This window comes from Elaeis guineensis, chromosome 12, assembly GCF_000442705.2.
Source record: "Elaeis guineensis isolate ETL-2024a chromosome 12, EG11, whole genome shotgun sequence".
NCBI classification, from domain to species: domain Eukaryota; kingdom Viridiplantae; phylum Streptophyta; class Magnoliopsida; order Arecales; family Arecaceae; genus Elaeis; species Elaeis guineensis.
This window is the reverse complement of record NC_026004.2, coordinates 26,319,057-26,326,536: the sequence shown is the minus strand read 5'-3', so window position 1 is coordinate 26,326,536 and position 7,480 is coordinate 26,319,057. Positions and strand designations below refer to the sequence as shown.

General features: G+C 36.6%; 1 long non-coding RNA gene across 1 annotated transcript; it reads right to left on the bottom strand.

Annotated features, from left to right (window-relative positions):
* Window positions 1-2,838: 2,838 nt before the first annotated feature.
* Window positions 2,839-4,134, bottom strand: LOC105054612 (uncharacterized). The gene is made up of 2 exons (XR_012135851.1): window positions 3,224-4,134; window positions 2,839-3,152 (listed from the first exon to the last, which is right to left on the bottom strand). It is a non-coding gene; the product is annotated as an uncharacterized lncRNA (long non-coding RNA).
* Between the last annotated feature and the right edge of the window lie 3,346 nt (window positions 4,135-7,480).

Genomic DNA, 7,480 nt, shown 5'->3' with positions numbered 1-7,480 from the left:
TTCATGCGGAAAATTCAACACAGACTCACGAACAAATTAATGAACTTTCTATGAAGTTCCACACCTTTGATTAGTTTGTGTAGCTCAATTCAGGCAGCTACGATTTTTGTCCAAGAGTGCAAATCGTTGGCTTGTCTTCTAGATAATTGTTATTCAACATGAAAAAATGCAAACTGTAGATTGGCCTCCAATAAAGGTATGAACCTAAACCATGAGTATCGCTGATAACTTGCATGAAACCATTACTGAATTTAGATGACCACAAAATTGCTTGCAATTGCCTACAATTAATACTTTGCAAGCAGACAGAAGAAAAGGCAATAAAATTGTTTTGAGTAGTTATGTTATAGTGCACTTACGATGCGTGTTAATCAGGAAAGGGCTTCACAATGTCATTCAAAATTTTCCATGATACAATGTTGATGGACTGATTGATGTTTGATCTCCATGAACGTATGATCCTACACCATTAATTTAAGAGATCCCTATTCTAACAACTACTTCAATATTTTGAGAATCTAAAAAGTCTAAAGCATTATGTTCAATTGACAAATTGATTTTATCCCAATGATCCCACTGCTTCTCCATTTGGAAGCAAGTTCTTGGCCCAACCCTCGTCTTTGTGCCGGTGCTTCCATACTTGTCTTTGTATTGGTGCAGCCCAGAAATTAATCCACCACCTTCTTAATGAGAGTAAAGAGATTCCAGAGCATGTTGTAATAGTTGAAATAGTTGCCTGCAGTATATTACCTAATGCATTTATTTAACCCCCAATCCCACCCTTCCCCCCAATCCAAAAAAAAAGAAGGCTGGCAAAAATAAATGAGCCACTGTACTTGTAATCCAACAATTGCTCAGAATTTCCAATAACAAAAGTGAAAAATATAGCACATCGACTGGCTCATAATCTAAAGGAAACTTGCCAAGCAATTCTTCTGTACCGTTTGAAGGTAAAATTGTTCATTTTCCATTTGAGGCGAGGCTACCACCATGAGCACTGAAGACTGTTACTTTTATGTTATTTGGCTCCGGGCACTCTTTTTTTGGCTCTTTGAACTTGCCATGCATCACATCACATGTAAAACAACTATTACAATGCTTGCGATTTATCCAAAAGATTACTATTTCCACGTTCCTCAAACTTCATTAGGGTGATATTTTCTTGTAGCATAAGCCTGTCAAATAGATTAGCATACAGGCCTGATGCTTCCTTGTCCAATCCATCCCCTATTTGTCTTCTGGGACCCTTATATCATACAAGTTTGCATTGACCTCCACAGCAAGAGATAGATAACCTTCCAATTCCATGAATTTGGATGGTACTGCCGCTCTCATTAGCCTACAATGGTCAAATAATTTGATGATATCTTCAGCAAGATTGATGGTGAAACCATTCTCGCCATGGATATCAATTGAAACTGTTTGCTAAGTCTCAGCATCACTGTGCCAATACGGCTTTCCATTCACCGAGATTGGTTCTTCATGCAAGCGAAGGTTGAAGAATGCTTTCCATGCTGCCAAGCCAAGGCCAAGGTTTAGAACACTGCAACTGAAGTACCTGCAGTCAGGATCTATATAGTGTTTGCTATGGAAGATGACTATTATATACTTCCTAGTGGAAGCATTAAAGCGAATGCTACCATCCACATAGCCAAGTTTGGCAGCACTGAAGGCAAGAGACCTTGGAAAATGCCTACTTGCCGGATTGCACACTGAAACTTCAGAAGGAATCTTTCTTTCGATGTAGCAGAACTAGACCATTAAAAGAGCCATGAGCCTTGGACTTGGAAACATTGTTCAGATCCTGAAACTCCAATGCACCTTCATTCATGAACATAAACTAAACTTCAGACACCTATGGATGAACAGGTAGTGTTTCCTCTCAAATTAGGACATTGATCGACTTGGGATCCGACAAGATGTGTATCGATGAAGATAGGGTTGGTTATAACTTATGATACGTAGCCAATGTTGGCAAACATACCACATATCTGAGATTATGAAGAGATTGTGCTGGAAGATTTAAGAGCAGATGTCATTAGGAACAAATCTAGCAGCTATCTCATCCTTCACATCTAGACTGTGGACATGGACAAAGGAGAACTTGAAATGGCATAGGAGTTCCCCTAGGTGAGCTCTGTTCTTTAAACTTGCCGTCTCCTTTTACACAATCTTAGTAGGTTGGCAAACCTCAATTAGAGGGATTTCACAGCCATTTATTGCCATCTCTCTTTTTTTTCTTTTCTTTTTTGTGAAATATTGCCATCATATTAGATCCAGTTACGGCAGTACTTTCCATACGTGGTACAAGATCTGGGAGTAGATTCTGCTAAATCGGACAATTAACGGAAAAGTTGAAATATTACACAACAGAAGAATTGGTAAGGAATTTCATATAGTCTTTGGTTGGACTCTACTAATATTTAAGATTAAGGACTAACTTATATTTGATCAACTAACTTGAAATAGGCACAACCAACGATCTCTTACATGAGCATAATTTAGACCGGATAAACTTAGAAATTAGAGCAAGTTCTATCAAAGATTAGCGTCTGTTGGGTGATCATAGTGGAAGAAGCATGACCAAGTTTGAGTTGGCTAAGTTTCACATTGGATTGGGTATCTCCAACAATGGCAAACCCAATTCTGACCAAAATTACCAAATAAAAAGGAGAAAAATCTGACTTGACTATATGATACATGTTTATCATCCAAAATGAGTAATATATCGGGACCAACATGAACCAAACCATACGTTATGTACTGAGTTCAGTGTTGAAACCAACCTAGTAGCACCTCTTGTTATATAGGTCCAAAGTTTATTTTGCATCCATGATATCAAGCAACCAACATAGCAAATTTGATTCAAATGCTTTTTCTTAATTCCGAGGCAGTACATATTTAAAACAGATATTAATACAAATACATTAAAGGGGAGTAAAACAGATGACACATGTCGATTGAAGAAGTTGCCATATTTTCTCTCTCCGAATCTCATTGTTCTTCTATCGTAGATGAGTAGGGTGCTAAATCATGCTGTGTTATTCTTCTATCATAGATGAGAATCTCATGATTCTTCACAATTCTTCTCTCAAGACTTCATATGACATGCTTTGAATATGATGTGACATATCAATCCTAATTTGATCATCCTTTAAGAAAAAAATCGAGGTTATATGACATCTGTGGAACCGAAATGGAAGTAGAAAAAAATCAGAGTTACCTTTGATCCCACGTGAGTTGCATCCATGTCCGGTCACCTACATCAGATGGTTGGATCGGCTGATCCAATAGAGACGGGCCTGGATGTTATGCGAGGATGAAATCCAAAGCTCATTAGCAACAGATCAGGAGAAGATCTATGCTGTCATCTCAGATAATCTGAAGCAGATCATCCACATGCAGTGCACATGTCTCGTCCTTATTTCTCCTCATCAGTGGGGAGAGGTGCAGCACGGGCTTCTCGACCTTTCTTTTTTCTGGGTTGGTCCTAGAAGAGCAGTCTTTTTCTTCCCATAAAAGATTAGGATGAAGATGAAAGAAAGCTAGGGTAGTTCATGCATGGATCTTAAAAAAAATTCTTGCAGCGGAAGCAACTAGATTAAACAATTTAATTTACTATGCACTAGATCTAATCTACAACCGCCTAAGTATGGATCTTATTACATAAAACATATATGCATAATCTGAAAATAATATCTAAAATATTAGATCTAATCTAATATGATAGAGATCGGATCTCTATACCTGAGTGCAGATCGAAGATCACTGCAGCTGAAGATCGAAGGATTGTATGTTGCTCCTAGCCACACACGCATCCGGTCTTTACAGATATCCATATGAAGCATGATCGGATCGACCTTCTTGGAGTGCTGGCTCCTTACAGAGGCCCTTTGTGGCTGATCAATGGAGGAAAAAGAGATTGATGGAAGAAGGCAAGGGAGAACTCCTTCTCTCTTGATTTTTTTTCTCACCGAAACTCTAGCTCCAAGAAAGAGGAACCCACACCCAAGAGAGAAGACCTTCTCCTCTAATTTTCTCATGCCCAAGAGACCTCTCAAGAAGGGAGGCTCCCTTCTGGTTTTCACACACCAAAATCTAATATTCACTCGCGAGATTTGCATGAGAGGTGCCCCCCTTTTTATCCCTAATAATTAGGGTTAGTTAGGAGTCCATGTCTAGAAGGACTCTAGGACCCACCCCACTTAATTTTTTTCCTAGCATTGAGAAGCCCTTTCTCACGCTAATAAAAACCTCATGCCCCTTAGTTGTTTCCACAGTAAAAACCTCCTGCTTTTTGCCGCACAAAAGAAGTGGTTTTGATAGGTGGCAGAAAGGAGTGGTTGGGATGAAACAAACTTGTCTTGATAAGGAAGTTTTAAATCAAATCCAAAACTTCCTTATCCAAATCCAATGCTCACGCCACCCTCTCTCTTTCACAGTGAAAATATCGGGTTTCACACGTTGAAATCCTTCTCATATTTGTTGCACAAAACAAGAGGAAATAATAGTGGGTGGCAAGATATTTGGATGAGATCAAAACTTATCCATATAAGGAATCAAATTCAAACACAATTTGAACATACCTTAAAATCAAATTTTATCCCAACTTTGGACGTTAAGAAAGGAGGAGCAGAAACTCTCTTTTGCATGGAGAAACCTCATGCAAAAACCATTCTTGCATGAGTAGTGGTGTCATTAGGAGAGGTGGCGCAAGAGAGTAGTCCCATACACTTGGACTCTAGGTAGTTTCCGATTTTGGATCCAAACCAAAACCAATCTGATTTGAACCAAATAAATTTATGAAACTACCTCAATTAAATCCTAATCAAATCAAAAATTAATTGATCCTAAGTCTTGATCAAATCAGAAACTAATCTCTCTTAGTGATTAGGTCATCTAATAACCTAATCGGATCGAACCTAATTGAATCCAATTCAATTAGACTTGATCCAAACTTTATTGCTCAATCAAATTGAGCCAATTAGCAATCCAATTGCTAATTAATTCTTTCTATAATTTACTAACCCTTAGTAAATTATTTATTGCAACCTTTGCATAAGATTAATCATCAATCATATTAACAATTATACCCTTCAATGATTCTCAATCGTCAATCAACCATCAGATCAAATTGAAACTTCTATTATGTGTGACCCCATAGATTTGAACACTAAGCCGGTTGCATAGAAATAACTTTCTATACCAATCGAAGTGACCATCTAATAATGATATCCGATGATCGGATAATGTTGAATAATTTGTAAAGCAACATTCAAGAACCTGGGACATGGTTACCGCATAATTCATCTCTTTAACCCTAATGTTCAAGGTGACTTAGGGTTAACTGTCAATCCTAGAATAGTTATCCATATTGTATTTTAATCTTTTTAAATCTTATGACTCCTCACAAAGATTACCCTGACCAAGATTTTGCTCAATTGAAACACAGTGATACATTTACTTTTATAATATGGAGGGGTCAATCCCATCTTAACTCACACACCGACTTCACAAGTATTTGATTGTATCCAGTAGCCTTCCATCACTGTATTAGAAATATAAATAGTCTGACACCAAAATATAGTGAGTTGCTTGCAAGTCACTATAGTAATCTCAGATCGGAGGGACACTTATGTCCATATCCTTCGCGAGCTACTCTAGACAGCAGAGTGCTCCACAGTTTGATCACTGTTCAGTGATGATGTACTCTTACATCTCACCTGTATACCATATCAATGTCTCCATACTTCTTGGTTACGAAAATCAGTCCATATGGCACACAATGATTTATACTTGATAAATATTATTATCCTAGTAATAATGTATCATTTAGTCACGAACAAGTTTAAGAACTCTATGATAAATCTTCTTTTATCGATAGTAAATAGTTTTAAGAATTTCATTATAACATTGGAGTTTATTAAGAAAGATGTACACCTTACGATGAATTTATCAAATAATTTTTATTATTTTATAATTCATATACAAATTACAAGTAGCACAATCATCCAGACGATTGACTTTAGGACATATTTTTTCAATAGAAAAAATAATAGGGGTTGTTGTTTTAAACAGCCTTCCACTTTTTCATTTTGACGTCCATAAAATGGTAAAGGTAAGTTGAAGAAATATAATCGAAAAGAAAGACAAAATAAAATAGAAGAATAAGAAAAAAAGGGTGTGATTTTTTTTTCCTTTTCCATTTTTTTCTCTTTATATTATGGGACGCATAGTGGACATCACCCTTTTTTTATAGGTGTCAACGGATAGGGGAGGAGCTAGGTCAAATAGGTAAATAAGGAAAGCCAAGACATATTAAGATCGATACAACCAATTTTCTTTTAAAAAAATATTCCCAATAAAGTTAGAAGATCAAAGAACATGTGTTATAGGGTGGAATTTTTTTTGTAAAATATTTAATCATGCTGCTATAATTTTTGATGTTGGTTTATTTAATGAAAAAAATGATGAAAGAGGAATGGATATAGAAGCAAAAAAAAAAATTTAAGGCGATGTTGCTAGGGGAGAGCAGCTTTTTTTTCTTAAAAAATGTTAAGGGGGAAGCAAAGATTGAAAAATGACGGTAAGGGAAGGAGAAAAAATATTTTTTTTAGTTTTTTTTTTCAAATATTTTGGGGAGAAGCTTAGAAAATCCTATATTTTTTCCTCATTTGGGATTATGGTTTGGAGAAATATCCATGGAAAAGAAGAGAATTATAAGGTGAAGGCTGGAGAATGGGATGAGTGGGGATCTAAAAGAAAAGAGGGATGTGTTTTTTTTTTTGGAGAATGGAGGAGAAGAGTAGTATGGGATCGAAAAAAATGAATAAGAGGGATAAGAAAAGGGAAGAAAAAATAACTATAGAGGTTGAGGTTAGGCCCTCTTACCTTGAAATGGCATAAGAGGGGCTGACATATTTACTCAGACTCTTGAAAGGCTTTGAAGGTTATGGTACAATGAATTTTCAGTGCAGTGATGCTATGGAGAAGTAGATAGTTGAAGCATAAAGGGATAATTAGGGTTGAACAGGAGGGGATGGAAGGAAGGAGGTGGAGTGAGGAAGGAAAGCAAGACGGTGAGGATTTGGGGTTAGGATTTTCTTTTTTTGTCAAGAGAGAGAGAGGGGTTTAAAAGAAAGGCTTGGATCGTTGTTGCTCCTATGCATGGAGCATGTAGCAATTAGCTGATCTCTCTTCTTTAATAATAAATTTTTGATTAAGAAAATAATCTGGATAAAAGTTAGCCCATAAATCTTTTCAAAAAAAAAGTATTTTTGTAAGATATTATATGTATATACAAATATATTAAAGGAGAGTACAATAGGTGACATGTGTTGATCGAAGAAAGTGCCATATTTTCTCTCTCCAAATCGTGTTGTTCTTCTGTTATAGATGAGTAGGGCAGTGGATCACGCTGTGCTATTCTTCTACTATAGATGAGGACCTCATGATTCTTCGCAATTCTTCTCTCAAGGTT